The sequence below is a fragment of the Malaclemys terrapin genome, chromosome 2 (genome assembly GCF_027887155.1).
Source record: "Malaclemys terrapin pileata isolate rMalTer1 chromosome 2, rMalTer1.hap1, whole genome shotgun sequence".
In the NCBI taxonomy this organism is placed as follows: Eukaryota; Metazoa; Chordata; order Testudines; family Emydidae; genus Malaclemys; species Malaclemys terrapin.
Window position 1 is genome coordinate 88,691,156 of NC_071506.1, and position 10,141 is coordinate 88,701,296.

Here is a 10,141-nt window from a genome sequence, read left to right on the forward strand (position 1 = left end):
TGATGCTTTCTTTGCTATCCCTTTACATCAGGACACCAATTACAAATTTGCTTTTACCTTTCAGGTACAGCTCTGCATTAGATAATTAAGATGTTTCATTTTAATTCCTGCCTCTGCCAGCTTTCCCTTCTGGTGGCTGTCCTTCATATCTTGCTTCCCTTTTTCAAGAGCCCCTCAAAACTGTTGTTTTTAGTCCCCTTCTCCCTCTACATTTTATCCTTGTATGATTCCATCTGCTCCCATGAATTAAGCTATCCTTTCCACACTGACTTCAAGGCCATTTTGATAAATAGGATGAAGTAGGGAAGTGTATCTCTATCTCTCACTGTCTCAACTAGATGGCTCACTGTCATAGAAGCTGTGGAGGCCTCTGCTCAGAAAACCAACTTTTGATGCTGACAGTCTTAATTATAGACCTGTTTTTCAGCCTCCTGCTTTTATTTAACTTTGAAAGATTATTAAAAAGGTAGTGGCTTAGCAACTCTAGCCATTTTTGAAGTCTTCAGGCATCCTTAATCCTGGTCACTCAGGTTATAGCATGGATTCTCAAACTGGGAGTCCGGACCCCTTAGGAGGTCGCGAGGTCATTGCACAAGGGGTCATGAGCTGTCAACCTCCACCCCAAACCCCGCTTGCCTCCAGTATTTATAATGGTGTTAGATATATTTAAGTGTGTTTAATTTATTAGGGGGTTCACAGTCAGAGGCTTGTGATGTGAAGGATTGCCAGTAAAAAAAAAAGTTTGAGACCCACTGGGTTATAGGCATGGCTATGGCGTAAACTGCACTGGTTTAAGTGCTCTCATCCTGGCAGTGGACAAAATCTTCTAAATGAAATTCTGGCCCCATTGAAGTCATGGAATTTTGCTTTACTTCAGTGGGGCACGGAATTCACCCTTAGTTCTTTCAGATCTGTCAGCAGCCTTTGATATCAGTGCATGAGGCTCTGACCCATCTGCACATCCTAGCAAGGGTGGATAGTGGTCAACTTTCTATGAAGCCATGTAGGGTAATTGTGAGTAATTGCTTCTCTGCCTGAAGAGAAGGGTACCACAGGGTCTGTCTTGGTGTTTTTCGTTATACAAACATTAATCACAAGGGCTTATGGCTCTGGGAGTGTTGGTGAGGAAGCATGGGCTCTGATATAGTCTCTGCTGCTGCTAACCTGCTCAACGATGGTAATGTTGTTGGCATCCTTTCATCTGCGAGAGACAATGGGAATTGCAGCCTATGATGTAGATGGTTTGAAATATCTCGTGTGACTGAATAGGCCAATCTGAGATTTGCATGACCTTTGGCAGTTATTACAAATGTATGTACCTTGGTTGGGTGCTGCTTGCTTCCTTTTCTCTTCAAGCTGTCGGAGTCAACTCCTATCATGGACTTTGATACTCTGATGGAGACGATAGCTCCACTTGTTACCATCACTTGTCAAGATTTTCCATTAGTCAGGATCAATTCCAAATTCCTTATATCTCGCTTGCATGTGTCTTTATAGCGAAGCTTGGGATGCCCTGTTGTTCTTGTTCCCTCTGATAGCTCCCCGTATAACATGTCCTTGGGTATGCATCCGTCTTCCAACCCACTCAGATGGCCCAGCCAGCGTAGTCCTCTTTGCCTGAGTAGGGCTGTCAAAGTTGGTAAATTTGCCCTTTGAAGAACCTCTGCATTGGTGACTTCATCTTGCCATTTGGTGTTGAGTATGCGGTGTAAACCATGTAGGTGAAAACTGTTCAACCTTTTCTCCTGGTGAGTATAAAATGTCCATGTTTCACCACCATACGTAAGAGTGCTGAGGATGCAAGCTTGGTACACTAGCATTTTGGTCTTGATGGTAAGCTTTGAATTGTCTCCTGCTGTTTTAGTTAGTCTGCTAAAGGTGGTGGCAGCATTTCCAATGTGAACATTTAGTTCTTCATCTAGTGAGAGGTTGGTGGTCAGCTGTTTAGGTTCTACAGTGAACTTTTGGACTACTTCTAGCTGGTTTGCATTTAAGGTAATTGAAGGATCTTGTGGAACCCCCTGTCCTAATACAACCATTTTCTTGATACTGATGGTGAGAGCAAATGTCTGACAGGTACTTGAAAGGCAGTCTGAGTTCTTTTAATAGATCTTCATTGTGGGCTATGAGGGCAGCATCATCAGCGAATAGAAGTTCCCTGATTAGCACCTTTTTGACTTTAGTCTTTGACTTAAGTCAGGATAGATTGAAGAGTTTCCCATCTGACCTTGTGTGCAGATACACTCCATCTTTCATGTCCTTAAACATGCAGTTCAAGAGTAATGAGAAGAAGATTCCAAAGAGTGTAGGGGCAAGAACACCTCCTTGCTTCACTCCGCATTTCATCTCAAAGCTGTCTGAAGTGGACCCGTCAACCTGGACATGTTGCTCTCCTGTTGTTGTGGAATGAACATATAAGACTTAGCATGTCCCGCAACCCTGTTATCTTTTCTAGTATTGCAAATAGACCTGCTCTGCTGACTTTGTCGAATGCTTTGGGTAGGTCCACAAAGGCGATGTACAATAGTCGGTTTTGCTCTTTGCACTTTTCTTGGAGTGGACGCAGAGAAAATATCATGTCTATATAATTGATCTTGCACCCCTGAATCCAAACTGATTCAGAGTGGACATGATTTACCAGCTGTTGTAGGCTCACTAAGATGACTTTTGTGAAAGTTTTTCCTGCTACGCTTAGTAGCGAGATACCACCGTAGTTGTTGCAGTTGCCCTTTTTGTACAAAGTGATTTTTTGCGTCATGCATCTCTTGTGGTACCTCACCCTCTTTCCAGTATTTAAGTAGCAGCTGATGAAGTATATCTGTTAGATTTTACTTAGTAATCTTAATGTGCTAAGCAAGCACTACAAGTGAGAATATTCAAAACTGTATGCAGAGAAGTGTCCTGGTCTCATTCCAACATGGCTTACTAATGTAAGGACGGAGTTTCAAATCTAGAGATAAGCTTAAAGAACCATATGTGCTGCTTTGATTGGAACAAATGGGCATTCGGATTGCATTTCTTTTTTCTTAGTGTCAAAATGACTTTGCAGCTTTTTTCTATGAACAAGGAACTCGCCTGGCATTCTGACTTCAGTGTGAATGGCAGTGGATGCTGCTATTTAGGTTCCTTATTTGTAGTTTTATTTAGTAAATCAGCTTTCATTGGACCTTATTAAAACATTCAGCAGTGATTTATTCACTCAGCAGCTGGTTATCCCTCTAAACGTTACACCCACAAATCAGATGTGAGTTTCACCTTTTTAGAAGATTCAGCATTTGGCTCTTAACTTTTTTTCCTGCTAGCAAATGGTGCTGATTTTCATCCTCCTGAAATACATAAAATTCCGGTTTTACTTCTTTAATTTTCAAATAAAAAGATAAAATATTAATCATGTCAGTTGCTTTTGTTTCTGACTTTATTTATATTGCATGGTCTATATGGATTCTACCGTGTCTGATTAAGAATGAGAGAAAACAAATAAGCAAAATACATGGCAAATTTTAACTAGCGTCAGCTACAAAAACATTTCCTGCCCAGTGTTCTTGACTACAGAAGCAAAGGTGCCTTTAAAAGTCTTCAAGGGCACTTTGAATTCAGTAACATGAGGCTAAGCAACTGTGGTGGGGGTTAATTATGGCACTATATGATTGTCTCTGGGAAAGACATGGGTCAGTCTGTACATTTTGGATTTTTCCATTTGTTCACAAATAGTTGAAATTGGGTATGTGGGTGTGGACAAATCAGGTAGCAATGTGTCTCCCACACCTAGGTCTGGTCTATACTACCCGCCTGAATCGGCGGGTAGAAATCGACCTCTCGGGGATCGATTTATCGCGTCCCGTCAGGACGCGACAATCGATCCCCGAATCGGCGCTCTAACTCCACCAGCGGAGGTGGTAGTAAGCGCCACCGACAAAAAGCGTCAGAAGTCGATTTTGCCGCCGTCCTCACAACGGGGTAAGTCGGCTGCAATATGTCGAATTCAGCTACGCTATTCACGTAGCTGAATTTGCGTATCTTAAATCGACTCCCCGCTGTAGTGTAGATGTACCCTTATACACTAATGCAGACTTAATTACTTAATGACTAAGAAGTATCCCTATCTCTAATATAAGTTGCCAATAAATTATTTAAATTAAAATCTTACTTGCATTGTTAGTGCAGTGACTATTTCAGCAAAATATGAATGAATACTCCATATACTCTGACACTTTTGCATGGCTTTGTGCAAAGGCCATACTTTGCAGTGTTCTTTGTGTATAAAATCCATTTCTCTGTTGGAATATGCTGTCTAATGCTGAAGATCAAATTTCCCTTAGAGTTGTAATAACACAAGGTAACATCCAATTATGATGACTGTATACCACAGGTTGAGGGGTATAAAGCCACCATCACAACAGCTATTCTATGAGACCTCTATAGTCTGGGTCTGTCTGGGTTGAACATTTGCAGTTTCCACAAATACTGTTTGTTTTCTGTCAAATTAACTCCTTGTGATAAAAGGATGGCAACTGCACCCAGCTGCCCTGTTAATTACTCAGGGTACATCTACACTACAGGGGGGAGTCGATTTAAGATACGCAAATTCAGCTACGTGAATAGCGTAGCTGAATTGGACATATCGCAGCCGACTTACCCCGTTGTGAGGACGGCGGCAAAATCGACTTCTGCGGCTTTCTGTCGACAGCGCTTACTCCCACCTCCGCTGGTGGAGTAAGAGCGTCGATTCGGGGATCGATTGTCGCGTCCCAACGGGACACGATAAATCAATCCCCGAGAGGTTGATTTCTACCCGCCGATTCAGGCGGGTAGTGTAGACCTAGCCTCAGTGTGAAGCATTGGTACCTGCCCTACATGACTACTGAAGAGGAGTGTGTTTCTACCTGAACTGTAACATTGCCATGAGAATTTGAGGAAATTTTCTTCCTGAGCCTGAATGCGAACAAATATCTTTTCATAGCACATTTCACATCTTAAAAGCCTCTAAGGTGCATAATGTAACTGCTGGAAAACTTCACCATGACCTTATAGAAAACCTTGCTGACACAGAAAGGATTGAAGAACCTTTGACACTTAACATTCTATGTAGCACAATGTTAATCATCCATCTGGTGCTGTGAACAAGCACTAGCACAGAGTAAAAGCAAAGCTTTTTCAAAAGTATTAAAGAGGTTTATACTGTAATAACTAATGACTTTTTTGGTGTCCTGGGGTCAGGTTATGAGCAAGGATATTGGAAAAGTGCAGAAAAACATAGTAAAAGATGTTAGCAGTTGTCCAGAAGAACTTGACTTTAAGGCCAGAAGGGATAAATTATGATTATCTAGTCGGGCCTCCTAAATAACGAAGTCCAGTAATTCCTGCAGAAGAGGGAATTCTTATTCCCAGTGACATAGATAAGAACTATTAAACTAGAAAATGTGAGTCAAAATTTTCAGAATGACAATGACTTGCTTTACATGTAAAGAAGCTGGATCTAATAGCCACACCAATCTACACATTGCCTGAATTTTAGTTGGTTTAAAAAAAAAATGCAGGTGGATAGGGAAATTATAGACTTACATCTGTAGCAAACAGGGATAGAAAACTTTGGCTAAGATTTTGGTTTGAAGATTAGAAACTGTTTTTTTGCCTTCTGTTTATATGTCTGAACCAGATTGGCTTTGTTCAAAATCACATAATCTGCTTTAGTTTATAGACCTGGGGGGTTCAGCTGTTGGCTATCGCTTTTCCCATGATGGAAAAAGGCTGCCTTTTCTGGACCCTAAATAAATCTGGTTTTGGCTTCTTAGGTTAGATTAATCCTAGCTTCTTAAATTGCTTTGTTCAGACACAAAAGCCTCTCATAACTAATAAATTTATTTCCTCATTCTGAGTTAGATTGAGTTGCTAGGTGGACCTCTGTTTTCATGGTTATTTGATGTCTCTTCTGCAATCCTGAACAATGCTATCTCAAAACATTCTCATGTCTGGATTAAGAATAGGTCAATAAGAATACAAGGCCATATTTTATGCTGATAACTCTTTAATATTAAAGTATGCAATCCTGTGGTGGCAATATGTAAGCTATTGCTTATCCTCTTGTCAGGTTATAAAATTAACTGTAATAAATCAGAAACAGGAGTAACCTGGAGCCTTTTTTAGTTATTTCAAGTGATTGCCAAAAAAATGTGATGCTCTACTTTTCCTCTGGGGTAAAATTAATATAAAAATAAACATACTCCATGTGAATTTTGTATAGTCTTCGTTTACTATGTTGTAGCAATCCATCCACTGCCAAAATATCATTAGCTAACCCGTATGTCTAGTGACAAATGGGTTTCTAATTTTCTGCATATTAAAGTGTACTATAATTCATTCTGAGACATGCTTCCCACTGCTATCAGGACATCGCAAATGAGTTCCCCGTGTGGAGTCATCTCGAGGAGGAGTTTCCCTTTCTCTCTTCTGTAGTCTAATATCTACTTGTTACAGATTTTCAAAAGCTGCTTTAGATTTCCTGTAATCTGTTACCAGGATAGTGTGGCTGAATCTATGAGCTTGGTTTAAATTCCAACCCCCACTTCAGAGATTTAGTGTTACTTGTGCACTCCTGATCTGAGGGATAGTCAATACTATAATAAGACTGGATAAACCAAAGAGTTCTCACTTTCTCTCAACTATTACACATACCTTTTATACTGTTTAGAAGAAGATTAATGTGTTTGACTGAGGAAAAAAACTAACATGTATAGCAATTATTGCAAATGAAGCATCTTCCAGAACCCTGTTTGTCCCTAATGCTTTGGTTGCCTTGAATTGCAATATCTTCAGTTTAGCTGGAGCATATGCTGTCCTACAGAAGACAAGCATCCCTGTGTTGGGGGAAGCTAAACCTTCTTCACCTCCTCTCTTCCCTCCTTTTTTAACACTTCTTTCTCCTGTTTATGATGTTGCCTACTGCTCTGCCTTGGTATCAGCTAATGCATTTGGTTGGCTGTTAGGATACCCTCTGACTAGTGAGCCTGAATGTCAAGAATCTAAGGAGACAATATAGGTGAGGTGATATCTTTTACTGGACAAACTTCTGTTGGTGAGAGGGACAAGCTTATGCCCAAATAAATTTGTTAGTCTCTAAGGTGCTACAAGTACTCCTCGTTCTTTTTGCTGATACAGACTAACACGGCTACCACTCTGAAACCTAGCAACTTTGTGAATTTATCCTTTTTCTCCTATGATTACTGTTAATGGGCCACTTCACCTTGAATGGTCCCTTAGAATCAGAGGTGAAAGTAAGCCGGTACGGAGGACAGGTAAGAAAATGGAGCATTCTCTCCCTCTCTGGCTCCAGCAATATTGAGGGTCCGGGGGCCGGCTCCATGAATGTTCGGGGCTCCCCCCTGGCCCCCTGCTGACCCTGCGCCTCCCCTGAGTGTGCCCCAGCCCCCTTTGCTGCCCCCATGCACCTCCCTGGATCTGGCTGGAGCAGAGCTTCCCTGTGTCTCTCCCCTTGATTTAAAAGGCCTGGGGATTTAAAGGCCCTGCCTCTTCTGGTGGAGGCCACTGCCCTTCTCAGGATTCCAGAGTACTGGCAAGTCCTTTAAGTTACTTTCACCCCTGCTTAGAATATGTGCTAACTACTTTTATGCTAAACTATCTGTTCGACCTTGTATTTAGCTGTGACACTGAGTGCCTTTCCCAGACCTGAGGAAAAGCTCTGTGTGGCTCGAAAGCCATCGCTTATTGTATGTCAATTTAATGAGTATTTTTTAGTTTTTTATTTTTTATTTTTTAGTCTTGCATCTGAAGAAGTGAGGTTCTTACCCACGAAAGCTTATGCTCCCAGTACTTCTGTTAGTCTCAACGGTGCCACAGGACCCTCTGTTGCTTTTTACAGATTCAGACTAACACGGCTACCCCTCTGATATTTTTTAGTTGTTTTGCTTGCATTTTGTTTTTTTATCTTGTTTTAATTGTACATGTTGAACTAATCAATCCTAAGCATTGTACTTTGCACTAAAGCACTACTATTTTATGATCACTAGGTGGTGTTGCAGTTTGGAATCTGTGTCAACTTCATATAGTGAAGTGTGTAAGTGTTGAAAGGGACTGTTGCTTTCCAGCTGGGATAGCTCACTTTTTAATTTCCTATGGTGGAGTATTAATTTGGCAAAAAAGATATGCATGGGAGACCTGTTGTGAACCTCTCACAAATCAAGTGCTGCATCCCTGGACAGATCAATGGTCCTCTACTTTTTGTTGTTCTGTGGATGGCATAGTAAGAAAGTTTCAGAGTAACAGCCGTGTTAGTCTGTATCCGCAAAAAGAAGAACAGGAGTACTTGTGGCACCTTAGAGACTAACAAATTTATTAGAGCATAAGCTTTCGTGGACTACAGCCCACTTCTTCGGATGCATATAGAATGGAACATATAATGAGGAGATATATATACACACATACAGAGAGCATAAACAGGTGGGAGTTGTCTTACTAACTCTGAGAGGCCAATTAATTAAGAGAAAAAAAAAAAAAAACTTTTGAAGTGATAATCAAGCTAGCCGAGTACAGACAGTGTGATAAGAAGTGTGAGAGTACTTACAAGGGGAGATAGTCAACATTTGTAATGGCTCAGCCATTCCCAGTCCTTATTCAAACCGGAGTTAATTGTGTCTAGTTTGCATATCAATTCTAGCTCTGCAGTCTCTCTTTGGAGTCTGTTTTTGAAGTTTTTCTGTTGTAATATAGCCACCCGCAGGTCTGTCACTGAATGACCAGACAGGTTAAAGTGTTCTCCCACTGGTTTTTGAGTATTTTGATTCCTGATGTCAGATTTGTGTCCATTAATTCTTTTGCGTAGAGACTGTCCGGTTTGGCCAATGTACATGGCAGAGGGGCATTGCTGGCACATGATGGCATAGATCACATTGGTAGATGTGCAGGTGAACGAGCCCCTGATGGTATGGCTGATGTGATTAGGTCCTATGATGATGTCACTTGAATAGATATGTGGACAGAGTTGGCATCGGGGTTTGTTACAAGGATAGGTTCCTGGGTTAGTGGTTTTGTTCAGTGATGTGTGGTTGCTGGTGAGTATTTGCTTTAGGTTGGGGGGTTGTCTGTAAGCGAGGACAGGTCTGTCTCCCAAGATCTGTGAGAGTAAAGGATCATCTTTCAGGATAGGTTGTAGATCTCTGATGATGCGCTGGAGAGGCTTTAGTTGGGGGCTGAAGGTGACAGCTAGTGGTGTTCTGTTATTTTCTTTGTTGGGCCTGTCTTGTAAGAGGTGACTTCTGGGTACTCGTCTGGCTCTGTCAATCTGTTTTTTCACTTCAGCAGGTGGGTATTGTAGTTTTAAGAATGCTTGATAGAGATCTTGTAGGTGCTTGTCTCTATCGGAGGGATTGGAGCAAATGCGGTTATATCTTAGAGCTTGGCTGTAGACAATGGATCGTGTGGTGTGTCCTGGATGGAAGCTGGAGGCATGTAGGTAAGTGTAGCGGTCAGTAGGTTTCCGGTATAGGGTGGTATTGATGTGACCATCGCTTATTAGCACAGTAGTGTCCAGGAAATGGACCGCTTGTGTGGATTGATCTAGGCTGAGGTTGATGGTGGGATGGAAATTATTGAAATCATGGTGAAATTCCTCAAGGGCTTCTTTTCCATGGGTCCAGATGATGAAGATGTCATCAATGTAGCGCAAGTAGAGTAGGGGCGTTAGGGGACGAGAGCTAAGGAAGCGTTGTTCTAAGTCAGCCATAAAAATGTTGGCATATTGTGGGGCCATGCGGGTACCCATAGCAGTGCCGCTGACTTGAAGGTATATATTGTCCCCAAATGTGAAATAGTTGTGGGTGAGGACAAAATCACAAAGTTCAGCCACCAGGTTAGCTGTGACATTATCAGGGATACTGTTCCTGATAGCTTGTAGTCCATCTTTGTGTGGAATATTGGTGTAGAGGGCTTCTACGTCCATAGTGGCCAGGATGGTGTTTTCTGGAAGATCACCGATGGATTGTAGTTTCCTCAGGAAGTCAGTGGTGTCTCGAAGATAGCTGGGAGTGCTGGTAGCGTAGGGTCTTAGGACAGAGTCTACATAACCAGACAAGCCTGATGTTAGGGTGCCAATGCCTGAGATGATGGGGCGTCCAGGATATCCAGGTTT